Source organism: Pleurodeles waltl, chromosome 4_2 (assembly GCF_031143425.1).
Source record: "Pleurodeles waltl isolate 20211129_DDA chromosome 4_2, aPleWal1.hap1.20221129, whole genome shotgun sequence".
NCBI classification, from domain to species: Eukaryota; Metazoa; Chordata; class Amphibia; order Caudata; family Salamandridae; genus Pleurodeles; species Pleurodeles waltl.
In genome coordinates this window covers 411,040,628-411,057,380 of record NC_090443.1, presented here as the reverse complement: position 1 = coordinate 411,057,380, position 16,753 = coordinate 411,040,628, and the positions used below count along the sequence as shown (strand labels likewise).

At 41.6% G+C, this 16,753-nt stretch overlaps 1 protein-coding gene across 1 annotated transcript in view; it reads right to left on the bottom strand.

Annotated features, from left to right (window-relative positions):
• The window catches only part of SERPINC1 (serpin family C member 1), a 75,684-nt gene extending 63,715 nt beyond the window's left edge, over positions 1-11,969 (bottom strand). Inside the window, exon 1 of the mRNA XM_069231607.1 lies at positions 11,805-11,969. The gene's annotated coding sequence lies outside the window, so the exon portion shown is untranslated. The remainder of the gene's footprint in view (positions 1-11,804) is intronic.
• Between the last annotated feature and the right edge of the window lie 4,784 nt (positions 11,970-16,753).

The window sequence follows — 16,753 nt, the reverse complement described above, 5'->3', positions numbered from 1 at the left end:
CCCTTCTGTGTTTGTGTTTCATTTGTTTTGTTTTTATTCACCAATCCAAAATGGTAGATGCTACTTGGATCGGTAAATTTAAAAAAAATAGGAATTTTAGGGTGAAAGTGCAAGTGCCCTGGGGTGAGTGGCAAAGAAGGAGCAGGTGGCGGAGCCAGTGGGGATAACGGGGAAAAGGCAGTAAACAAGACAAAGAGCAATACAAGGGTGGGGGACGAAACACATGATTGAGTGAAGAACATGGAGTGGGGGGAAGAAACGCACACAAAATTGAGATCACTCTACTGTAAAGGGTAACATACTTGGTCTTGAAGGGATACAACAAGTTTCCCAGAGTACATGGTCGTGCTCCATCAAAAAGACTAACTCACAAGAGAGAAAGTAAAGCTAGCACACACTGACCAATTGGAAGCAAGGAAATAAGAGTGACGATGAAGCCAACCAGGGTAAGTAATGGACTGATTTTAACAATTTTTTAGTGTTTTTTTAAGTAACAAAAGATCTTGCAAGTGAAAGTCTCAAGCAAGGCCTAAAAACAGGCAAAGAGCATCAATAGTCAAGCTAGAGTTAGGTAGTACTAGGTGAAGCACAAAGACATGGAGGATGGCTGTAGCACATCTGATTTGCTTTAAGATTGCACGCATGTTATGTAACGTTATGTTATGTTACATTAAATCAGATTTATTGCATGTACGTTCACCAAAGGTTTCTTAGTGCTATGGGGTAATTGTCAGGAGATAACGCTTAGCACTAAGTTTAGTACAGTTAATAAGCTTATCAAAAGAGTCATGTCTTTATGTTGTTCGTTGTGAATGTGCCAAGTTCAGTATGAGATCGTAGTGACAAGGGTAATGAATTCCAAATTAATGGAGCCTAAACCGACAAGCTGCATCCACTCATACTTTCCTTCCTATATTTTGGGACAGTAAGTAAGTACAGGGATGGTGAACGAAGCTCCCGAATTGGAGAATATTTGTTGATCATGTTGGCTTAAAATAGGGGCCCATGCCATGCACTGCTTTAAAAATAACACAACACACTTTGAATTTGATTATCTTTACTAGTGGGAGCCAGTGAAGATCCCTGTAAAGGGGAGAACATGGCAGCTTCTAGGCATCTTAAAAATTAATATGGCTGCCTGATTCTGAACAATCTGTAATCTGTAAAGTTAAATTTTTGGTAGACCAATATATACTGAACAGTGCTCGAAAAATCCACTGGACCACTCTGCATGCATTGACAAGTCTTATTTGATCAGGTCAAGCTATTTTTTAATACTTACTCATCCCTTCTGGCAAGTTGACATTGAACAGGTACTCTGTTTAGTTGAAAAGTGGAGGGGCACTAGAAGATGCCTTTAAATCTTGTTCTTATGTCACATTTGCTTTGTGTTCACAGACAGAGGTCAAAAGTCAGTTTTTCTTACAATTAATTTTCCTTCTGACTGCAGAGTTCCAGAACTTTGTAAGATGAACTGTGTGACCTGCTGCTTAGAATGTAAAATAAAAGGATATAGGGTGTCCAGTTTTTCCTAACACAAAACATTTAAATGACCAAGCCACAATATATTTCAGTAGTTCTGAAAGCCCTTTTTTATATTTCTGTGTGATGAACAAATATTTTAATAGGATGAAAACTAATCAGAATACTTTATGTGTTGTTGTGCAAAGGATATGTTTTCTGCAACTCAATTTTCACAGAATATTAATACACAATATAGTTTTAGCAGTAAGGCTGCAAGTTAGTGGAGAGCTCTTTGGACATTTCTTGGGAAGTTACTGTGTGTAGATGACAATATGTTACCACATCATGGTTTAGTAATATATCTATTAAAATTGAGTGTTTAAACAAACTGAGAAACACCCCTGCCCTGATGGCAATGTTGTTAGTAAACTAAAAGAAGTCCTAGGTTATGTGGGCAAGACCTCATGGGTATGTGGGCTAGATTCTTGTGATGCATGCAGCAAACTTTAGTCTACTTAATCAAACAAAAGAGGTTTTTTTTTGTACTGCAGAAATGCTGAGCTCACATATTTGAAGGTGCAATCATATGTGAGAATTAAGAAAAAGGCGACTCTGTAAACTATGTGCCTAGGATCACACAATTTGAGACCAGTTTACTGGTCAAGTACATTACAGTTAGGTCGAGTAGATTATTTAAGTTGCTCGACCTGCAGTTCTAGTACAATTTTTATGATTTTTTGAGCCCTGCTGAATTACCGTAGTCCAGTCGTGAGATAATTAAGGACCTTACTACTGTAATTAAGGCATTTCATGAGGAACCTAGACATCTTTTTTGATCTTCCTCATTGTGAGGAAACGCAAGTAGGTCACTGTTCCTATATGTGGTTTCATGAAGAGCTTACTTTCTATAATGACTTCTAGACTTAAGGTTTGCGCCACTGTTGCACCATTTTACGTGGTGCAAAATCAACAGAAACCAGCTTGTAAATAAGGCCCATAGTACCTATGCCACATGAGCTTCCAAACGTTTATCAGAGAAAGGCTGCAGAAAAATTGGACGATAACTTTGCAGGAGTGTGTGGTCTTCACCCAATTTTTTTAGAAGTGAAATCCCAATTGCATCTTTGAAAAATCTAGGTAAAATTCCTTGCAAAAGGGATGCATTCAATTAAAGATTAGAGTGGACTTGAAATTTCAGATAAAAAAGATTTAAAACCTTCAGGAAACAGAGATCATAAGGTGAACCTGATTTCACCTTAGACATTAATGAGAGAAGTTGTGCTTTATGGATTGGGGGAAAAGCAGAGAGAGTAAACGGATCCCTGCCTAAAGAAGGTGATGATGAAAAATGAATATGGCGATGCAGAGTACTGTCTTTAATCATTCTTTCCATTCTAGTTGGCGAAGGTTTTTTTTTTACACCCTTCAATTCTTTGGAACACCATGGGATTGATTTGATATGAGTGGTAATTTTTGAACTTTACAATGGGGCATGTTTATTACTGGTGGTTAATAGCCATTGCTTAAAATCTTTCTCAGCCAAGTTAACATATTGACTGTAGAGAGCAGGGGAGTCAAGCACAGCTTTCCGGACATTTTACATTTATAACAATGTCTGTACATTATAGTCCTGCCATTTTGATGTATTTCATAGGGAAGGTTAAACTTAATCATGTAGTAATCAGATCAAATACATGGTGTAACCTCAAATTCAGTTAATTGGGAATTAGAAGTCCATACTTGGTCGAGGGTATGGCCTTTGATATGGGTAGGCACTAGTACATTTTGATTTATTTTAAGACTGTTCATTAGTTCCATAAATTCCATGGATTTTGTATTCATGTTTTCATCATTGATCAATAACTAAAATTACTGATAATAAATAATTTGGCGTGGTTCACTAGTAATGAACACATAATATCATTGAATTGCTTTGGAAAGGTTGACATGAAGCTGGGAGACCAATAAGTGAGGAAGCAGATAAGGGTCTGGTTTGTAAGCTCGATCTTTTAAACTAGAATGTCAACTTCGGGAACTGATTCCCATTGAAGTACTGAAGTATTGGAGTTGTAGTGAATAATCCCTGCCATCTTGCCCCCTTTCTTGCCTGTCTATTAGACTGAAGTACATAATAATTACTTGGTAATGCCACAAGAATATCAGGTGTAGATTCCTCTGTGAGTCAAGTTTCAGACACAAGCGGTAGGTCTGTGCTTTCAGTATCGAGAGGATGAAATATCTCCATTTTATGTTTCTCTAGTGAGTGTGTGTTTAAGTAAACCATACGAATGTTAACCAGAATTCGCAAAGAGTGTAGGGCAAATTTATCACTAGAACTATCTCTTTTGCTATAAGGGAGTTGGGGGGAGTTAATCACAATCCCATTTGTTTTTAAATTCATTAGTATCTGAGGGCTATTATGGTGACTTACAGAATAAAGTGCTCTAAATTCTTCAGCATTAAGGATGATTTTCCCAGCATAGTGAGTGGACCCTGGTTTCGGACGGGGATGTGGACACATACAGATGGGCTTGCCTTTAGTGCGTCAGGAGCACACCCGCTACACGACCACGCCACAATCTTGTTTAAATAGGGCGGGACAGTGTCGCTGTGAAGCCTGCTTCATCTTCCACAGATCCACTTTTGTTTCTGCTCTATGCTTGTTTGTTTGCTGTTTTCTGTTTTTTTTTCGTTTTTTTAATTTTTTTTAAATAAACTGGGTCACAGCTATGAACGTAATAGGCAGAAGAAGGAGCAGCCTGGAATGGAGCGCAAAGACAAAGTCACAGGCAATGAAAAGAAACAGGAAAAAGTGTGGTTCCAGATTTGAATTTACCAAGGACCTGGTTGATTTAAGGTTTTGTCAGTACAAATATATCAAGGTATTTGCCATATACTGTGTGAAGTACTCCTTCCATGCAAATATCACCTCTACAGACAGGTACTTTGAGGAGAGTCTTAATTACAAAGAACCTAATGTATGTGCACAATTAGGAACTTCATAGGATCAGCCTTCTATAGAACTCCCAGGAAATCAGGCATCCAGACACCCACTCACAGGATAGGCCTTCAGTAGAAAACATACCACCCTTTTAAACATTTACAAGATGGGTCTTTAATAGCAAACAAACACTCTGGGAAATAGTCACAAGCTAGACCTCCAATAGAATAGAAACATCCCGAAACACATTCACAGGATGAGCCTTCAATAGAAAAAATACACACACAATGCACAATCAAGGGGTAGGCCTCCAGTAGCAAAAACCAACCCCGTTAAGCATTCACAAGATATGCCTTCAACACCCCGATAACCAGTCACATGATGGGCCTCCAATAGAAAAGAATACAACTCCATTAAGAATTCACAAAATAGGCATTCAATAGAAATCAAACACATCAAAACACATTCACAGTATGGGCCTTCAGTGGAAAAGAAACTCCCCGATACACATTCACAGGGTAGGCCTATATTAAGAAACGCCCCAAAACACATTCATAGGATGGTCCTTCAATTGAAAACACACAACCAATACACATTCACAAGATAAACCTTGAACAGAAACCAAATACACCAAGACTTGGCACTATATAGTAGATATGCATGTCAATGACTGAGCTTGATATAAGAATTGATATAGAAACCACAAATTCAGGTCTATTTTGTTTCTTTGTAAAAAATCTCCTGTGAAACGATTCCTCACTGAAAACGACTTCAGAACTGCTATTCAGACCTGTTATTCTCCCATCTAGATGTCGGCAATGCCCTGCTTCATAGCCTTTCTGACTCCACCTTAGCCGCTTTAAAAGGCGTCCTATACGCCACAGCACGTCTTATACAGGGCTTAAAGAAATATGACCAAACCACTACTGCCCTGATGAAATTGCACTCGCTCCCCTCGCCAGTCTGCACCATCTTTGCAATGAGCTGCAGGATCTACACAGCCATCATGAACAGCAACCTCATCTATATAGCTGACAACCTCAGCGCCTCCGATGGCTCTTGCACACCCGCAGCTAGGACCGCATCAGACTGGAGATGAAGAAGTGCAAAAACACAAAATCAAGGCCACAGGGCTTCTCTAGCTATGCACCAGGATCTAGAACATAATCCCGGGAGCCATCCGGACTGCTCCAACCCTGCTACAATGTAAGATGAAGCTGAAGCCTCATCTCTTTGAAGGATACTACATCATGGTGCAGTAACACCTCACTTTTGCACTTAGAAATCTTCTGCCTCTACTATCACACGCTGACTCTGTCTTTGCCTTTCACCCTGTATGCATTCTGATTACTTTCTGAATGGTTTGTACAGTAGAAATAAATATCACATACATATAGTGCAACCAGTGAAGGTTCATGCACAAGGCTACAGTTGGTTAATAATGCAATAATTTGCAAACATGTAATCATTTATATAGCATTAAATAATAATCAAATATGCATATTTGCCAAGCAATACATCCCAACTTCAAAAGGAATTGTACACAGGATGTTACATCAGGAGTTCTTCAAGTTATGAGGGATGGCATAGGATGTCAAAGGCTTTTTTAGCACCACTCGAACCATCCTTTTGACATAAGTACTCTGAAAAAATAATAAAATAAATATCACAGAGAAATGTGAAAGAGGCATTTAGATCTATGGTAAAGAACATGTATATTTTCCACACTTTGGTCCTTGTTAAGAGTTGCACTGTATTTTGTGTGTATTTACAGCACTGTAAATATGCATGCAAAATCATCCCAGTACTGTGCAATTATAAGTTCAGTCCCATGGAATGGGGAGTTACTGTGTGGAACTGATTTTCAAGTCATAAAACCACATGGAATTCGCCATTTCATGGGGTTTTGCTGCATACTGCGTGCAGTGAGCGGGGGTGAATATATGCAGGGTGCGGTGCTTGGGGTGGCAACTGAGTGAGAGAGTGGGAGGAGGAAGCATTGTTTGCTGTTAGAAAAAAACAAAAGCGTGGTGAGACTTGGCTGCCGCTGCAGCCTAAATCTCATGGGATTTTTTCCAGGTGGTGGGGTCAGATTCTTCCAGTTGTTAAAAGTGGATGGGGAAAAAACCTAACCAGTAATAAGGAAGAGCCAACTTAGCACATTAAAGCAGCCATTAATTTTGTACCAGGTGACTTGTAATCAGGCCCTTAGAGGGATAACTGAGGTGCGAATGGATTCAAAGTAACAATTTTAAATAAATGTGAATCATTTGTACCAACGCATTCCCTCAAGCCTTGGCTAGAAGTACTCAGATGTTCCAAAGAGCTTTCTCAGAGGTCCAAATAAAGACCCATATTTATACTTTTTTAGCGCCGCATGTGCGTAGTTTTTTGAGGCAAAATAGGCGCAAACTTACAAAATACAACTGTATTTTGTAAGTTTGCGCTGCTTTTGCGTCAAAAATGACGTAAATGCGGCACTAAAAAAGTATAAATATGGGCCAAAGTGTGCTGGGGTCCCAAAGATGTCTGTCAGAGGCCTCAGAGAGGTGTCTCAGATTTCTTTAGAAGATGCCTCAATGTGCCAAAGGGTTGTTCCTGAAGCCACAAAGAGATGTCTTTGAAGTCATACAAAAGGGTTCTAGAGGTCACAAAGAAGTATTTTAGGACCACTGGAAGTGTCCCTCAAGGCCACAGAGAGGTGTATCATATGGATGTGACTCAAATGGCATGATCTATAAGTGTCTTATAGGTTGCGCTAGTGGTGTTTCGGCCGGCCCACTAGTGGTTTCTGCTAGGCATGTCTCAAGGATCGATGTAGACATGTCTCAGAGGCCTGATCTAGGAGTCTCTGAAATTTCCTGAATGTCTTTTAGTGGTCCCAAGTAAGGAGTCTCAGATGTCACTAGAGGTTTCTCAAAGATCTGGATGTATGCCTCAAATTTCCTACTTTGCAATATCAAAGCATCCACCAGGAAAAGGTGTCTCAAAAGTCTCACTAGAGTTGTTTTGGTCGTACAGTAGGAAGGATCTCAAGCGTCCATGTATAGATGTATCAAAGGTGTGCATTTTGGTGTCTCAGAATTACCATAAAAAATTCTAATGGTCTTACTTGATATGCTGCAGAGGTTCTGCAAACGCTTAGGGCCTGATTTAGATATTGGCGGATGGATTACTCTGTCACAATGGTGACCGATATCCCATTCTCTGAAATCTAAATCCAATTGTAAATAATAGGATTTAGATTTTGGCGGACAAGATATCTGTCACAGTTGTGACGGAGTAACCCATCCGCCAATATCTAAGTCAGGCCCTATGACTGAATCTAAGACCACATTTGTGGGCATTCTTGGCTGTTTGAATTCTTAGTAGGAATAATATTATGACACCCAATTCTTTGATTTTGAGACATATCATGTTGTAATAGCAGTGCCAGAATGGATATGGGATGAATCTGCATGATTCATATTATTGGATATTGACTGGTGAACAGACACAAGATATCGTGGTTACAACATATGAATCAAACATGATGCAATTTGGATGGAACGTTGACATCGGGTCCATCAAATACACCAAATATTTCGGGGGTTTCTTCATCTTGAGAAGTTAATATGGCCCTGATGAAGTCCCAAGTGGGTTGAAACATGTTGGCTGGCCTGGCTACATTTTTAAGATGACCACGTGTCTACAATAACATCTTTTAACCTCGGAAGAAGACATGATTTGTGGCATCATCTTTGTGCTCTAACATCAACCTTTCCAAACGGATTTTGACCATACGAAGTATTATGGAATGAAGGACACTTTGGACATTTTATATCTGAGAGTGCTTCTCCCATAGTGGGATTTAACTTGTTTAGGGGCAACATAACAAGGTACAATCAAACTGCACAAGCAGGTCTTAACAATGGTAATGAGAAGCACATGCAAAACTTTAGACCACGTTGGCCTAGGTGTCTCAGAGGTCGCTCTACAGCAGTCAAATGTCTGATTCTGTGTATCCCAGAGGCCTTCCAAATGCCATGCATAGCAGGTGAGAACTTGTCAGTGCCCTTCTCCACATCACCTGTGCGACTGACACCTTTAATCAGCCATGGAATATTAGCCAAAAACTAAGCACTTGTTTTTTGGGAATTGTAGTTTTGCTAGAGGCATACTGCTCCGTAACCTAACAAAGGCTAATGCCACATTGCTGGCCAAATTAAAGGCATGGGCTGGTCGTATGCTACTTTACAGCCACTTCACTGCAAAGGGTCAGATTACTCCTTGTTAGCTTTGCCAAATGCACGTTTGCATCTAAATCTGGTAGTGTATTTTACCTTCTGTATTGCAGCTCTTCTCTCCCTGTCTCCTAAATAAACAAATGCTTGCCCTTCATCCACAATTCTGCACAGCTCATGTTTAGAGAATGGAGGATGGTGCAAGGTATATTCCCTGCCAGGTGCTTGCTTGGTCATCCCACTCCATTTCAGATTTCTCATATCAAGAAATAAAGAATAAGCTTAAAAGACCCACGATGTAAGAGGTGTAAATTAGAGACAGGTGTACACACTTCAGGGACTTTGTGACTGCTTTAAGGCCGTTTCTAGGCAATTAGATTGCTCAAAAAAGATAATTTTGAAAAGATATCTATGATATGGACATGACTGTTTTGTTCTATTTGCTATGCCGTGTCAAAGTGTCAAACATAAGGCATTAAACAGTTACCTATGATGGCACTGAAAAAACGGACATCGCACAAAGCAAACTGAAAACATGGCAGCCGCACAGAGATCCAGCTAGAGAGATGTATCCGAGGTCCTGCTCTCGGTGTCTAAGACGCACTCTAGAGGTGTCTCAGATGTCAGACTGTGTGTGTCACAGAGGCCCAGCTTGAGTTTCCTGCACAAAACCAATCCTCATAGGCATTTTCCTCTTTCTATGTGAGATGCAGACTGCAGGACACATATTAAGAGGAAAAATCTAGGAGAAATAAACATATTTTTCCTTGTTACTCCTACCCTGGTGAGGCATAGGATTTTGTTGCATTCCTAGGTCTACCACTATTGGTAAATCTGGGAGTGCGCCAAAAATACATGGGTGGAGTGTGGGAGCACCCGCACTCCACCCACGTAATCCTTTCCTGGGACAAAGTAACGTAAGGCAATGATTTGCACTGCCTTGAGTTACTCCAGATTTATCAAGCCGTGCAGGGCCACGCAAGGTGGCCATGTGTGGCTTGATAAATCTCATTTAGGATTTGTGTCGCCCTTGCGTGGTGCAAAGGCAACGCAACGCCTTAAAAAATATGGCCCTTAGCTGCTGTTAAGCATGGCCAACTTTATAATTGAAAAAGATTTTCCTGCAGGGACTTTGCCATACCTTAAAACATCTCTGAGGCCAAGTACTTTCAAATCTGAGGCTCGTTTTGCTTTGTGAGTGAGATGCCCCCCTCCCTTAGTTATAGATGCCTTCTGGTGTCAGCACAGTGGTTAAGACATGCCTGGCCAAAACATAATCAAGCACCTCAAGTGTCACCCCTCAGCAGTGCTTAATTTGAGCCAGTGGCTGCAGGGGGGGCCCACCAGCACTCATTTTTGGGAACTGGCACCTTTTTTTTCGACAGACTTTGATGCAATAAAAGAAAGATTAAAACACAAAATGGGGAAAGATATAAAAACAGTTTCAAAGGAAGAAAGCATGATTGAAAATGGCTTTCTAGAGTGTGATAAATGGGCAGGGTATGTCTGGTGGTGGATGAAAGAGGCATGAAGTGGAATCAAGACTACAAAGCCTTGGGATTCAGCACCTTAACATTATAAAGCGCTTGGCGCAGGCTTCTGGCCAAAACTCAGGGCCAACACTTATTCCTCTACAAATTAAGCACTGCCCCTCAGGCTTCTGTTTCAACGCATGGGAGCACATTGTAACCTATGGCAAGATGTACAAAAAACTGGTTGAAAAAATAGTGACCAGTGAGTTAGGGACCCATAAATACTTTTAAGAATGGGCCTATGTACTAATAGGCTGGTTTGTAAAATTCTGAATCATAGTGGGTCGTAATCTGACATACCTCATAAATATTAATTAATGTGGTGAGTTGCAAATTGCTATTCACTATGTTTGGATGCCATGACAGGGATTGTGGCACACTAAGATCAGCAGGCCACAATATCTGTCATCGCCTTTCAATAAAACTAACTTTTTCTTAATGCTGCCAATTTCCCATAGTCAAAACTTGATTGCATTTACAAAAGTCAAGTTTTCTTTTTTGAAACGGTGTTTTGAGAGTTGGAAGTAGTCTGCAACCCGCCCTCCCTTCCCCACCACAACAAGTTTTTATTTAATTCACCAAAGGGAAAGGGTCCAAAGAGGGTGTGTTCCCTTTTGCAAAAGACTTACCACCCCAACTTGGCAGTTAGTATTTTTAAATGTTTCGCAAATGGATTTTGGGTGCAATACATTGATACATATCAGACTGAATGGATACTTGGAAGGGACTTCTTCAATAGGTTCCTTCCAAAACTAATTTGGTACGGGATGGCAATCGCATTTTAAAAGGAAGATAACGTTTACTGGCTCCTAATATTGGATTAGTACAAAAAATACAATTTTTCCACAGTCGCAAACGAAGAGTCAAAGTGTTTGGGACTGCTAAAATGCTTAGGAGATGCTTAGGAGATCTGGCACACAGTTGGTTGCAAGTCTCGCACATAGCAACACAGCCTCACTGCCCCTGGGCAAGAGTGTCATCCCTGGCAGCTTAGTGCCACCCACAGGGTGTACACATGCATTGGATCACGGTCCCTCTCACCGGGAATGAGTCTCAGGCCAGTTTTCCTCTTAAGGGTAGGCTCGCCAGAGGCATCACTGCAGTCTCTTTGGGTATATGTCTCATATCTTGTAGCAGTCTCACTTACGAGGAATGACCTTCACACTTCGGGGGAACAGTCTCACTTTTGGCGGCGAATCTCACACCTATGAACACATCGAGCTTGCCTTAACAGCCTCATTAAATGTAATGCAGACTGCTTAAAATTATTAATTTTCTGTAAACACATTATTCTTAGGTCCAAGTCCATCCAAACCTTCAGTCACTCCCTCCAAACACGACTCCTCCTCCAGGCCTGCAATGCTTGCCAGGTCCGTGAATGTCTAGCTGCTCAAGGGTAGGCTTTTCTTTGCATTCTGGGACTTGTAGTCCTGTTTTATCCCAATATAAAACCAGGACTGCAAGATCCTTAATGGAAGGGAAGTCTGTGGACAGTAGCAATTAGTCACAGATAAATCGGGGACATTTGTTAGCTATTCACCGAAAACCCCTTTGTACGACAGTCATTTCCTTGAAATAATTCCGATGGGGTGGTTCCACATAACTTACTGACACCGGCCCCACCTACTCAAGATTGCACCTCACCTTGCGCTGCCGCCAGATGTTCCTTCAGAGGCTTCTCGGGCTTAGTCTGGGGACAGTTTCACCAGTCAGGTGAGAAGAAAGCAAACCCGGGGTCCGACGGTCAACACCTCAATGGCTCGTCTGGTTGTGACCACGGTGAGACCTAGGGTGGAAGCGAAGGGGTGGACAGGTCGAAGGTCGACGGCCGGCCGTGGAGAGGTTAGGCAAAGAAACTCGCAATGTTTACCAAATCAGGCCTCTTCGCTTTCATGCGCAGTTTAAAGTTCAACTTTGTGAGGGGCGTATGGGTCGTATTTGGATGTTGAAGCAAGACCGTCCTACCTCATTGATGACACCCACGCACCTCCGGAATTCCACCAACCCCCGCAGATGGCTCGCAATCAGCCTGAGGCAGGTTCATATAAAAAGGTGACAGGAATTAGAGCGTAGATGGTGAAAATGCCCCATTTTAAGAAGGTAAAAATACACACAATGCAAATGCGATACAAAGTATCGCTACAAAGTCTTTTTACACCCAAACGATGCCAAAGTGTTGTGTGACAACAAAATAAGCAAGTGTGTTTGTTGATATCACAAAATACACCAGTGCGCTTTCACAACTTTTCCCAATGTATGCTGTGACCTCCTCCAATCCCTTAATACGTTCTGTGACCTCACACAGTATATGCCATGGTGTTTTGTGACACAGCAAGAATGCCAAATTGTATTTTTTTTCCCGAGACACGCCACAGTGTTTTGCAACACCATAGAGGACACACGGCCCGTTTTGCCACTCCACGTGTACCGTACTATGCGCTGAAGTATGTCGTGGTGATCTGGACACCCAAGAAGCCAACGTGCCCAACTAATTTACAAGGCACACCAGTGCTTGAAATGGAAAAATTAAAGTGCAGGTAATCTGCGCCATAGTACCTGCTTTTTCCCGAGAAGTGCCGGTACTCTCCAATTAAAACTATTACGTTTTTCTTGAGATGCGCCGGTACCTTCCCTCTCAAAATAAAAAAGTACCGGTACTCAGTACCGGACAGGCCCATTTAAAGCACTGCGGCACACCATAGTGAACTGTAAACTCACAAAGTACACCACACTCTTGTATGAGATCACACTGCATTAGAAAGTGTCCTAGCACCTCATACTGTATGGCAAGGTGTTTTGTGGTACGACAAAAACCCCACATGGTTATGCAACGTCACAAGGTGCACCACAGCGTTCCCTGGCCTCATGAAGTAAGGCGCAACCTAATTCCAGAGCACCCAAAGTCTTTCAAGTAGTTGTGTTTGTCAGACATTGCTTGTAGAGGGGAGAGGAGCTTCACGGAAGCTAATGCCTTCTCGGAACGACACAAAAATATCAGTTAGCTCCAGCTAAATTCACAGCGTTAAGGTTGTATGATGATGTCATGGCACACTTTCTTGACAAAACACAGACCCTCAGCACTAACATAGCTTTGTCTATTCCATCATAGCTTACACCATTATCTCAGGACTTAGTGTACCTACAAACTTTGTGAATTTACTACCTACCATCTAAATGGCTGAGAAAGCTAATATTTTCAAATCACTTAAGCCGACAGCCCCGCAGCTGAAGTCTGAAATGCCAATTATATTAAACAGTCAACCACTTGTCAGCCTTCTCATCACTAAATGTGTCTGTATGTCGCTTCTGTCTGGTGAACTCCCTCAGTTCACTATTTAAGAAGTCTAATGAGGAGCGGATGCACTCACCAGTGCCATCATATAAATGGCCACTCCGGCCTGGGTAAAGTATTTGTTTATTGAGAGTTCCCAGCTTCCAACGCATCTGCATCAGAATAAAATCAAATCTTGAATGAGTTTTACTTCTGATCTCACTATGGAACTGAGACCTCCGCCACAGACCTCCTTGACAATCTACGTGCCACACCAGACGAGAGCCTCTTCAACCCCTGAAAGTGTATGACCCATACCGTGTAGAAATTCTGATGGATCGTCTTGCAACCAACTGCTGTATCCATATCGGTAGCAAGGCACAGAGGGTTGACTGGCCAAAGCTGACTCTTTATACATCCAACGAGAAACAAACATTTTGGTGACCGATCATTCAATGCTCTTCTCCCTGGAAGTCACTACCTTGAACCCACAACACAAAATACAGTCATCTAAAATTCAGGAAGTCCCTTAACACCCATCTCCTCAGAAAAGCTTTTGGTCTAGCCCTCACCCAACATTACTGACTCTGGATACCATAAATTCACCCTAATTTCCTTTGTGTGTTGATTACCCTTCACCTGCAGCCAGTAACCCACCTCTTGAAAGTGGTATCAAGCTTCAAATCGCTGTTTGGCTGTGTAAACAGGTGATTTACGTCTTGATAGAAAACAGGCCTAAAGAGAACATACTGGTTGCCTCAAGGTAGAGCATGGGCTGAGAATGTGGGAAATTCAAATGCAACCTCTGAATTCGACCTTTCTTATAAGTGACAGGTTCCTAAAAGCGAAACAATCCAGTAAAAGATACAGCTTTTGGATTAACTGTGACGCTGTACACAACACAACAGTCAGTCCTTGCAAAGACACTGACCTTCTTTTCACGGCAACTGAAGCTGTCAGCTGCTCGTGAACTGTGTGCAATGGACTGAGCCACAGCCGCTTCAAAATACTGAACCTCACGCAGGCGTGCTGTAGAGTATGAGTAAATTATCAATTAAGTGGTCTCCAGAAGGATATATCATCAAGGCAATGGCTGAAAGAAAGGTTAGCTATTATTTTCTATATCATTGTGGGATAAAGGAATGGCTACTTGCATTGCCTATAGGAAAATCTGAATCGTCCTTATTAAATATTGGAGTAATCAGAAAGCTGACAAGGAGAAGCTTTCTATTTATTGCTCTACAGGAGACTTGAGGTTTTTTCAGTGGTCCTTTCCAAGACCTACTTGCAAGGCAATTGTTGGGATTTGCTCCCCTCCTCCTTTTTTAGGGGATCTAAATGTGTGACACCACAAATCCACTTATCCTAACATCGGCCCTTTTTTTTAAACATATTACTAATGCCCACAAGAGAAAGGTTAGTCCCAGTCCCAAGTTGAGGGACATTATCTAGATTAAGTCACTGTTAGGATTGTAGCTATTCAGGACGTTGTTACATTCCCCGTTAGCTGATCAGATCACTTTTTAAGATTATTTTCGACCAGTTTCCATACTTCTCTATTTTTCCACAGGGAAACTTTAGTTCATCTCACTCAAGAGCTTTCTTCCCAGAGTACCAGAAACTGGTCTCTTTCTTTAATACAGTTTATGATCTGATTGTTCACCTTGTCTAATAATATTCCTTTGCTAAAAGTGGGATAACCAGAAAATCTATCTCACCATGGTTCTACCCCACTTTAGCTGAACGGTCGAGAGGCGGCGGGAGATTCAGAACTAAGTAAAGAAAATTAAAGCTGATGGGTGACCAATGCAACCAGGTCAGACCTGCTTACCTACAAGAAAACTTCAACAAAGTGACAAATATCTAAACTGAAAGACAGAAAATGCATGGAATCAATTAAAGGAGATTCATCACAATATTCAAGTCTACCTTTGTAAGGGGCAGGGGCATTCAGGGGTTACTTCATGAGGGAAAATCCAAGAGAGACAAAGCTCTGTTTCACAGGTCTGAAATCATTGTCCACTGTTCGTGCTGTCTACATCAAAGACTGTAAAGCGGGATAGGCCTTTTCATTTTCCTAAATAGAATTTGCCATTGTTAAGCAGCTGATGTGAAAGAACAATTCATATATAAAAAAACTTTATTTCGGCATCCAGCGCCATAAAAGTCACATAACACCACAATAAATAATAAATTAAGAATTCATAAAATAGAAATTTGCTTTAAAATAAATAAAAACTATGCACAGAGAGCAATACAATAAAAAAACAGTCACAAAATACAATAAATACAATAAGGGGGCTGGAAAGTGGAAGCAGGACTACAGGGACATAGGAGCTAGGCAATCCCGGCCAGTTTTCTTCTGATGCGCCACATTCCTCCAAGGAATTTGGCAACTGCAATGGCAATGGGCAGACTAGAGTCTGATTTTAAAATCCTCATGGCTACAGCATGATCTCAAGTCCCCAGCCGTTTGCAGGTTGGAACAAGCCATTCCCTGCATAAAGGAGTGTAAGTTGGGCATACGAAGAAGACATGGGCGGGTGACTCCTGAAACAGGTTGCAGCTGGGACAAGACTTATTGGTGGGGGCCCTATTCTGCCACCTATTAGTAAAAGTTTTAAGAGGAAGGGATCCGAATCTAAATTGCATATAGAGCTTCCTGTCAGTCGGATCTAGAATGCTATCCAGGTAAGGTTCTAGCAACCAGGTAGACTTAAAGTCCAGAAATTCGCTAGTTAGTCGCCCTAATGAGAGCGAGCGAGCTACAGACTGAGTTACCCACTCCCAGTAACAAGACTTCACTCTTTCTTTGATCGGTCGTGACCCTGTGTATAAGCAGTTCCATGAGTCTCCCATCCCAATGGCAATCAATGATGACTTGACTGAGTTGATCCACTGGATCTTGTTGGAGGTATCCAAAGAACAGACTTCCCTGAACGCGGTGGCATAGGAGAAAAGGTTGAGAGTTGTGATGATTCTCCTCCAAAACAGCAATGGTCTAACACCAACTATGGCAGCTAATGGTTTGCGGGGCAGATCCAAATGCAAAGGGAGAAGCGGGGTACTCTGGGGCAGGGAGGTGAGCTTTCTCATGAACGTGTTTTCTATACGGGTAAGCTCCTTTACATCCTCAAAGCCCCAGAGTTCAGCCCGGTAAAGTGCTGCGCTGACAGACTTCATGTTATAGATCTGGAGAGCAGCAGCTATTGGTCGTGTGGTGGATGCATTGTGCTCCCTTGGAAGGACGCTCACCAGCTGCTAAATTTTAATGATATACAATTAATATGGGTTTTCCAGTACATTGAGTCTCACGTTTGAT